Here is an 8,681-nt window from a genome sequence, read left to right as displayed (position 1 = left end):
GCACTTGTGCAGAGACTGATGCGGGGTTCAAACTCACAAACCGTGAGATCATAACCTGAGCTGAAGTCAGATGCTTAACCAGTGGAACCCCCCAGGCGCCTCGAAGGGAACTGCTGTTAATATACTGTTAGGATATTACGTGTTTGATAAAGCACAAACCCAAAAATTCTATCCCTTATTGGTACATAGCATCATCCCATTTTGACAAAACTAGATTATGTAAACATGTTAACTAGGTTCTTTCTTTTGAGAAGTGTCTATATAACACATTTAGAGGAAAAAATACAAAACACAAAAACACCAAAAGCTGCAGCCTAGAGCCAGCCCGCACTGGGGTCCATGTTGAATTCTGTGCTAATCCTAATGTAGGAATTCTGACTATTTTCTTTTTCACAAGAAACTAAACCAAAGTAATACTGAAAGTAATGTATTTTGAAGGGCATATTTCCCTCCCCCAAGTCAAAATTTATTAAAAATAGAAACACAATAATTCAGAATTTGCATAGCAAAATGAAGAATTGTATCTGTATCTTTAAGGGCTTGTAGAGGCTTTAAAATAGACTTAAAACATGTCTGTTGGTATTATGATAGCTATCAAAGGATACTTTGAGTTCTTTAATATCAGGTACCATTATACATGTATTAAGCCATTTAATCATTACAAAGAGCCAGTGAAGTAGAGCTGCAGATGAGGAAACTGAGATCCAGTTAGATCTGTAATGTCTGAGGGTATGCAGCTGGTAAAGGTCAGAGTTCGGATTTGAACTCAAAATTTGTCTCTTTACAAGTCACTGGTGAGCAGATGAGCCCAAGAGGAGTAGCACTGTATAGAAAGTAGAAGCAAAACAATCATTTTATTATAAAATAAGCCAATGAGGTAATAGGAGTCAGAACAAGCCACATCTAATTTGGACTGCTTCGAACAGGGGGATCAGTGAGGTGGGGTTGGGGTGGAACATCGACATTTTACAGAAGCTGAAGAATTGGCTGTCACTGCTGAGATTACTTACTTATTTTTTTATTTAACGTTTATTTATTATTGAGAGACAGAGCATGAGCATGGGAGGGGCAGAAAGAGGAGACAGAATCCGAAGCAGGCTCCAGGCTCTGACCTGTCAGCACAGAGCTGACATGGGACTTGAACTCACAAACCACAAGATCATGGAGCCAAAGTTGGAAGCCTAACCGACTGAGCCACCCAGGCGCCCCTTTATTTTACTTCTTAGAGGGGCATCTGGATGTCTTGGTTGGTTAGGATCCGACTTCGGCTCAGGTCATGATCTCACTGTCTGTGGGTTCGAGCCCCACGTAGGTCTCTGTGCTGACAGCTCGGAGCCTGGAGCCTGCTTCTGTGTGTCCCTCTCTGCCTCTCTCTCTCTCTCTCTCTCTCTCAAAAATATTTAAAAAATTAATTTTATTTTTTAGAGAGAGTGCACATGGGAGAGGAGGGGGGGGAAGGGACAGAGAGAGAGAGAGAGAGACAATCTTAAGCCCCTGGGATATATTTTCAAATATAGGCCATCTTAGAGACCTATCCAGAAGGTAATAATACTTAGTTCAACTGTCAGTCATCGATTGGAACCATACAGGAAAGATATTTAGGGAAAGGTATGTAGATTAGCATTAATCAAAAATTTAAAAAATACCCTAAAATTGTATTTGAATAGATAAACCATTTATATGATACAAAATTTAAGAAGGTTCAGGGGCGCCTGGGTGGCTCAGTTAAGCGTCCAACTCTTGATTTCAAGTCATGATCTCACGGTTTGTGAGATGGAGCCCTGCATGGGCTCTGCACTGCTTGGGATTCTCTCCCTCTCTGTACCCCTCGCCCACTCTCATGCCTGTGTGCGCTCTCTCTTTCTCTCTCAAAATAAACTTTAAAAGTGTTTAAAATTAAGGATGTTCAAACATATACAGGGAACATTCTCGCTTCCAACTGTAACCCCTAGTTATCCATTTTCCTTTCCCAGAGGCAACTAATACTACAAACTTATGATGTATTCTTACAGATATTTGATGTGGATATGGACACAAACATACATATGTACATACAAGTTTATAGCATATATTTCCTCTGTTCTACACAGATGGGAGCATACTCCTACATTAAGGAATCTTCTTATAATTTAAAAAGTACACAGCCAATTTCCAGAGTTTTGTGTTCACTAAAAATTATGACATCAAGAGGATATAACAGTATAGTGCTGTGCTTTACCATATGGTAGCCCCTTGTGACATGGGGCTATTTACACGTAAGTTTATTAAATTGAAAATTCAGTTCCTCAGTTGCATTAGCCACCTTTTCGTGTGCTCAGTAGCTAACGTGTGGCTAGTGGCTATCATGTAATACAGTGTAGATATAAAACATTTCCATTTCACAGTTCTTTTTGGACAGTGCCAACATGATAAAGTAATTCTAATTTCTTTAATATTTTAAAGTATCTTTGTAGAGTACAACAAAATAAGATCTTCCTCAACTTGTGATGATTTATGTCCCAATAAACCCATTGTGAGTTGAAAATACCTAAGTTGAAAACACATGTACTATACCTAACCTACCGAACATCACAGCTTAGCCTAATCTACCTCTAACATGCTCAGAACACTTACGTTATCCTACGGTTGGGCAAAATCATTTAATACAAAGACAATTTATAACCAGTGTTGAATGTCCCATGTATGTTATCGACTGCCGTACTGAGAGTGAAAAACAGAATGGTTTTATCAGGTACAGAGTGGTTTAAGTATATTCGTTTACTTTTGTGTTTGCATCTAATAGGAGCTGCTGCTCACTGCTACTGCCTAAGCAGTACAAGAGTGTTGCCTACCACAGATCGCTAGCTTGGAGAAAATACCAAAATTCAAATTTTGAAGTATGGTTTCTACTGAATGTGTATTTGTTTTGCACCATCGTAAAGTCCAAACATTGTAAGTTGAACCGTCATAAGTCAGGGAGCATCTATGGTGCCTGGTTTTTGTTGTTGGAGGAGAGGGAAAGAAATTCTAGCTTAGTTCTTAAAAAAATGCATTGATGTATAATTAGGTCTTGAGCAATAACTTGAAGCTATAACTAGTTAGTGTTACCTTGAATATGTAAATTTCTCATTTTAAAAATAATTTGAACTGGACTTCATCTTTCAAATCTACAATCAACATTCTGAACATTAGAGAACAAGTCAACCCTAAAAAATGTTCTTGAGCCATCAAAAAGTCTTACCCAGGTTGATAAATTATGTGATTCTGAGAATTAATTTTAGTTTAACATGGTGGCCATGCAAATGGCTAAATTGGTGTGAAACTTGCATCATCTAAAGGCCTTAGAGAAGAGAACTTAGAATCAAAATTCCCAATTTCTTCACCTTGCCTTCAAAAAGTCTCTTGTAATATTTTCAGTAAGTGGCACCTTCATTTTTTCAGTTGGCTCAAATCTTGATTTCAAGCCTGGTTCCTCTGCATTTCTCATACAATGGACAGTTCAATACCTTAGCAAGATCCTCTGACTCTACTTTCAAAATATATTTAGAATCCATTCAACTCAACTATTATTTTGTCAACCATCGTTATATCAATTGCTTTTCCAAAGTAGCTTCTTAACTGGTTTCCCCCATAATCCTAGTCCACAGTCTATTTCAACACAGTAGCTTGTGATTTTTTTGAAAATATATCCAATCATGTAATTTCTCAAAGCCTTCCTAATAGCTTCCCATCTCATATAGAGTAACAGACAAAATCTGACAAGGCTTACAAATTCTCCATGATGCATTTCCCCACTATCTCTCTGACCCCATTTTCTACTATTCTCTCCGTCACTGTTCCAGCCAGACGGGCCTTTCTGCTTTTCATACATCCTAAGGATGCTCTCTGGGCCTTTGCACTGCCTGAAATACTCTTCCCACCACATACCCACACAGCATGCTGCTTTGTTCAAATATGTGCTTAAATGCCACCTTCTCAAATGAGGCCTTTTCTCACTGCACTATATAATAAAATAGGGCAAATCCTCTCTCCATTTTCGCCTCCAGTTTCCTAATTTTTCTCCGATTTTTTTTAAGTTTATTTGTTTAGTTTCAGAGAGACAGAGACAGTGTGAGCGGGGAAGGGGCAGGGAGGGTGAAAGAGAGAGAGAATCCCAAGAAGGCTCTGCACTGCCAGCACAGAGCTCTATGTGGGGCTTGAACTCATGAGACGTGGGATCGTGACCTGAGCCGAAATCAGGAGTCAGTCGCCTAACCAACTGAGCCACTGAAGTGCCCCAACCCTGATTTGGTTTTGACCAAAGTATTTGTTCCCTGGTGTACTATAAGTTATCCCTGTTTATTTTCTTGTGTATCTCCACTAGAATGTAACATCCATTAGAGCTGTATCTCCAGGTATAGAATGAGATCTGACACATAGCAGACATTCAGGTGGTTTTGTGTACGATGCTGGTCTGTAGAAGTATAAAGGTAAAAAAAGACATAAACTTGGTCTTCTGGCTCACGGTCTAGTTACACTGACAAGCAGCCCTTACAAATGATTGTAATACAGTGTCATAATGTGTCTATCAAACATCATTTAAGTGGATTGATACTAATCTTCATCAAAACTACGTTTGTAAGGTAGGCACGCTGATATGCTGCTGAGGGGAGTGTGAACTGGGACCACCTGTTTGTAGGACCAAGAGTCTGGAAAATGTTCGTATGTTCTGACCTTGTCATTCCACTTCTAGAAATACAATCTAAGGAAATGCAGTTGCTTTCATACAAAAATTGTTTAATTTAGGAAAATGGTTCAAATATTGCATATTAATAAGGTAGAATATAATGCAATCTTTGGGAGCATTTTTTGCAGAACATTTAATGATATGGCAAAATGCTTACTATAGAGAAAAACGTAAGGACACACACACCTAGCACTTCCAAGTTGTTACAGCTAAGGTTTGGGATGGGGTGGGAGTTCTTTACTTTTTATTGTGCACACTAAAAATATTTTTATGAGCAAGTATTTTGTAAATTTTAGGAAGTGCTAAGGACTCATTTTTTAGTGAAAAAATAAAAACAGGATACATGACTATATTTAGGACAGTTCCAATTTTGGGTACATAGAAAAAGGACTGAAAGGAAATACACTAAATACTAACAGTGTTCATACATAGGTGATTTTTCCTTTTCTGTTTTTGTCATTTACAGATTTCCTACAAGGAACCTGTCTTTTATAATAAAAAGATAATTTAAAAGCACAATTCTTTAATCTTCTTGAGATAACAGATGTTCAAGTCTCTCATATATATAATAGAAAAAGAATGAAATCTTGCCCTTTGCAACTACATGGATGCACCTAGAGGGTATTATGATAAGTGAAATAAGTCAGAGAAAGACAAACACCATACGATTTCACTCATCTGTGGAATTTAAGAAACAAAACAAATTAATAAACAAGAGGCCAAAAACATACTGTTATATACAGAGAACAAACTGGTGGTTGCCAGAGGGGAGGTTGGTGGGGGGAGGGGTGAAATATGTGAAAAGGATTAAGGGTACACTTATCTTGATGAGCACTGAGTAATGTATAGCTAGAATGGTTGAATCATATTGTACACCTGAAACTAATAAAACACCGTATGTTTATTGTACTTTAATAATAACAATAAAAAAAACCTAAGATGTGAGAATCCTTGAGTTAGAATTTTAATTTTAGGGGCGCTTGGGTGGCTCAGTCAGTTAAGCATCTGACTTCAGCTCAGCTCATGATCTCATGGTTCCTGGGTTCCAGCCCCGCATCGAGTTCTCTGCTGTCAGCCCGGAGTCTGCTTCAGATCCTCTGCCCCCTCTCTCTCTGCCCCTCCCCTGCTCTCTCTCAAAACATTTAAAAATTTAAAAAGAATTTTAATTTTAATATTTCCTTTTAAAAGGAGGTGAGAACCCACAGTTTTAAAGGGAAAAGTCTTAAGCTCATTTCTATTTTTGAACTTGGGTTTAGTTTCCCACTGGGATTTCCACCTCTAGTAATAGGGGCGTATACTGTTCTAAATCAATGTGGTGGTGTGCTGAACTCTTGGTTCAGATCTCACTGTGGGTCACGGTGGAAACGGTGTGTTTGTCAGAGAAGACGAGGGCAATTGTTCTGTTGGAAACCTGAAAAAGAAATGCTAAAAACTGAGTCTTCGATTACTGTATACACTCAACAAATACTTTGTTCTTTGGGGGTATAACAGTTGACCCTTGCCCAACGCAGGGATTGGGAGCACCAATCCCCACACAGTCGAAAACTCATATAATTGTATCTTTTGACTCCCCAGAACTTAACTACCAATAGTCTACTGTTGACTGGAAACCTTGCTGAGAACATAAAACGTTGATTGACACGAATTTTGTATCTTATATGTATTACGTACTGTATTCTCACAATGTAAGCTAGAGAAAAAAAAAAGCACTGAGAAAATCATAAAGAAGAGAGAATACGTTTATAGTACTGTGGTCTAAAAAAATCTGCATTTTAAGTGGACCTGCACAGTTCAAACTCCTGTTGTTGGAGGGTCGACTGTATAATAGTTTCGAGTGTACATGATGATTTGACATTTGTATACCTTGCACAAGCCTATCACCTTACATAGTTGCCAAAGAAAGTTTTTTCCTGTGGTAACTTTTAAGAGCTGTTCTCTGAACAACTTGCAAATATTGTCAACTGTAGTCTCCATGCTGTAATTACTTCACCATAACTTATCAATTTGATAACTGAAAGTTTGTACCTTTTGACCCCTTCACTCATTTCTCCCACCCCCCACCCCATCCCCACTGCTGGCAACCACCAATCTGTTTTCTGTATTTATGAGCTTGGCTTGTTGTGTGTGTGTGTGTGTGTGTGTGTGTGTGTGTGTGTGTGTGTGTGTGTGTTTCAACAAATATTTTTTGGGTGCCCTGTGTCAGTAGGCACCGTACTACCTCATAACTACCCAGGTCGTGGGGATAGGAAAGCCTCCTTGAGGCAGTGCCCTTTAAGGCCAGGCACTGAAAGAGCCCACTGCAGAATGTTCTAGGTAAGAGGGCTAGAATGGGTACAAAAACATGGCTGTTGTCTTCAGTTGATAGCTGTGTCTAATTAGTCTAACACATCTTACTCAAATAGTAACAGAGTGCATTTTCATTCCTGAGAACCCTTTTCTCGAATGCTAGTGCGGATGGTCTCCAGCCTTCAATGTTGAGTGAATTCTACTTGGCTACATTTCTGCTGGATCTGGAGAATCATAATAGGTAAGAGTCTCATGCCTGTTTTGAAATTGTATGTGTCGTGTCTCTGGTGGTTCAGTATATTTAACTTGCTTCCTCGTGAGTGTAGCTTCAAGGTATCGTTTCTTGCTGGAGTTCTGAGTTGTGATTTATCTGCTCTCGGTCGAAATATTAAATAAATCTGAGAAACCTCTGAAACCCATTTTTATTGTACTTTTTCTTAGTGAACTCCAGATGTAACCTTAAGATGATTTAGTAAGACATGAAAGGGGGGTGGCTGTTAAACTCAGATTGAAGCAATTTAAAATTTTTACAGGAAGTTCTATCTGACGCAGAATTTCTCAGTTTATTCCAAATGGGAAAGTTGGGAACTCTAGAAGGAAAGAAATAGATGTCACAGCTGTTTTCCACCTCATTTGTTCCATGGCCTCCTATTCTGCAAGGTTTCTCCTGGGGTCTCTGGGCTGTTTTCACTTCCCTGAGGCCCAGGGCCTTTCTGTGTCCCGAAGACAGGCCTGGTTTTGCAATAGGACTACCCCTCAAAGCTTAGCAGTGTTTTCAGACGAGAAGGATTCAATTTGTTTTACAAGTTACTTAATATTTTTACTTTACTGAGGTATAATTGGTATATAACATTAGTTTCAGGTGTATAGGATAAGGACCTGATGTTTGTATACATTGCAAAATGATCACCGTAATGTCTACTTAATATTCATCACCTTACATACTTACAGACGAAATTTTTTTCTTGTGATGAGAACTTTTGAGATCTGATCTCTTAGCAACTTGCAAATACGCAATACAGTATTATTAACTATAGTCACTATGCTATACATTATTTCCCCATAACTTATTTCATAATTGGAAGTCTGTACCTTTCGACCTACTTCACTCATTTCTCCTACGCCTACTCCTGCCTCTGGCCATCACCAATCTGTTCCATCTATGAGCTCTTTTGTTTTCTTGTTTTGTTTTCTTTTGTTTTAATGTTCATTTTTGAGAGAGAGAGAGAGCACACGCAAGGGAGGGGCAGAGAGGGGGGGAACAGAGGATCTGAAGCGGGCTGTTCACTGAGAGCAGAGAGCCCAACACGGGGCTTGAACCAACAAACCATGAGATCATGACGTGAGCTGATGTTGGCTGCTTAACCGACTGAGCCACCCAGGCACCCCAGTTTTGTTTTGTTTTTTAAGATTCGAGATATAAGTGAAATCATAATGGTATTTGTCTTTCTCTGACTTATTTCACATCACATAATGCCCTCAAGGTTCATCCACGTTGTCACAAATGGTAAGATTTCCTTCTTTTTATGGCTGAACAATATTCCATTTGTATATATATACCACATTTTCTTTATCCATTCATCCATCAGTAGACACTTAGGTTGGTATCTTCATTATAAATAATGCTTCAATGAACATGGGGATGCAGATATCTTTTTGAGTTAATATTTCTGTTTTCTTTGAACAAATA

At 38.7% G+C, this 8,681-nt stretch overlaps 1 long non-coding RNA gene across 1 annotated transcript; it reads left to right on the top strand.

Annotated features, from left to right (window-relative positions):
• Positions 1-1,443: 1,443 nt before the first annotated feature.
• Positions 1,444-7,410, top strand: LOC123385083. The gene is made up of 2 exons (XR_006597124.1): positions 1,444-2,931; positions 7,134-7,410. It is a non-coding gene; the product is annotated as an uncharacterized LOC123385083 (long non-coding RNA).
• Positions 7,411-8,681: the final 1,271 nt, after the last annotated feature.

The sequence above is a fragment of the Felis catus genome, chromosome B1 (assembly GCF_018350175.1).
Source record: "Felis catus isolate Fca126 chromosome B1, F.catus_Fca126_mat1.0, whole genome shotgun sequence".
NCBI lineage: Eukaryota > Metazoa > Chordata > Mammalia > Carnivora > Felidae > Felis > Felis catus.
The sequence above is the reverse complement of the archived record's forward strand: the minus strand, read 5'-3'. Positions and strand labels throughout refer to the sequence as shown.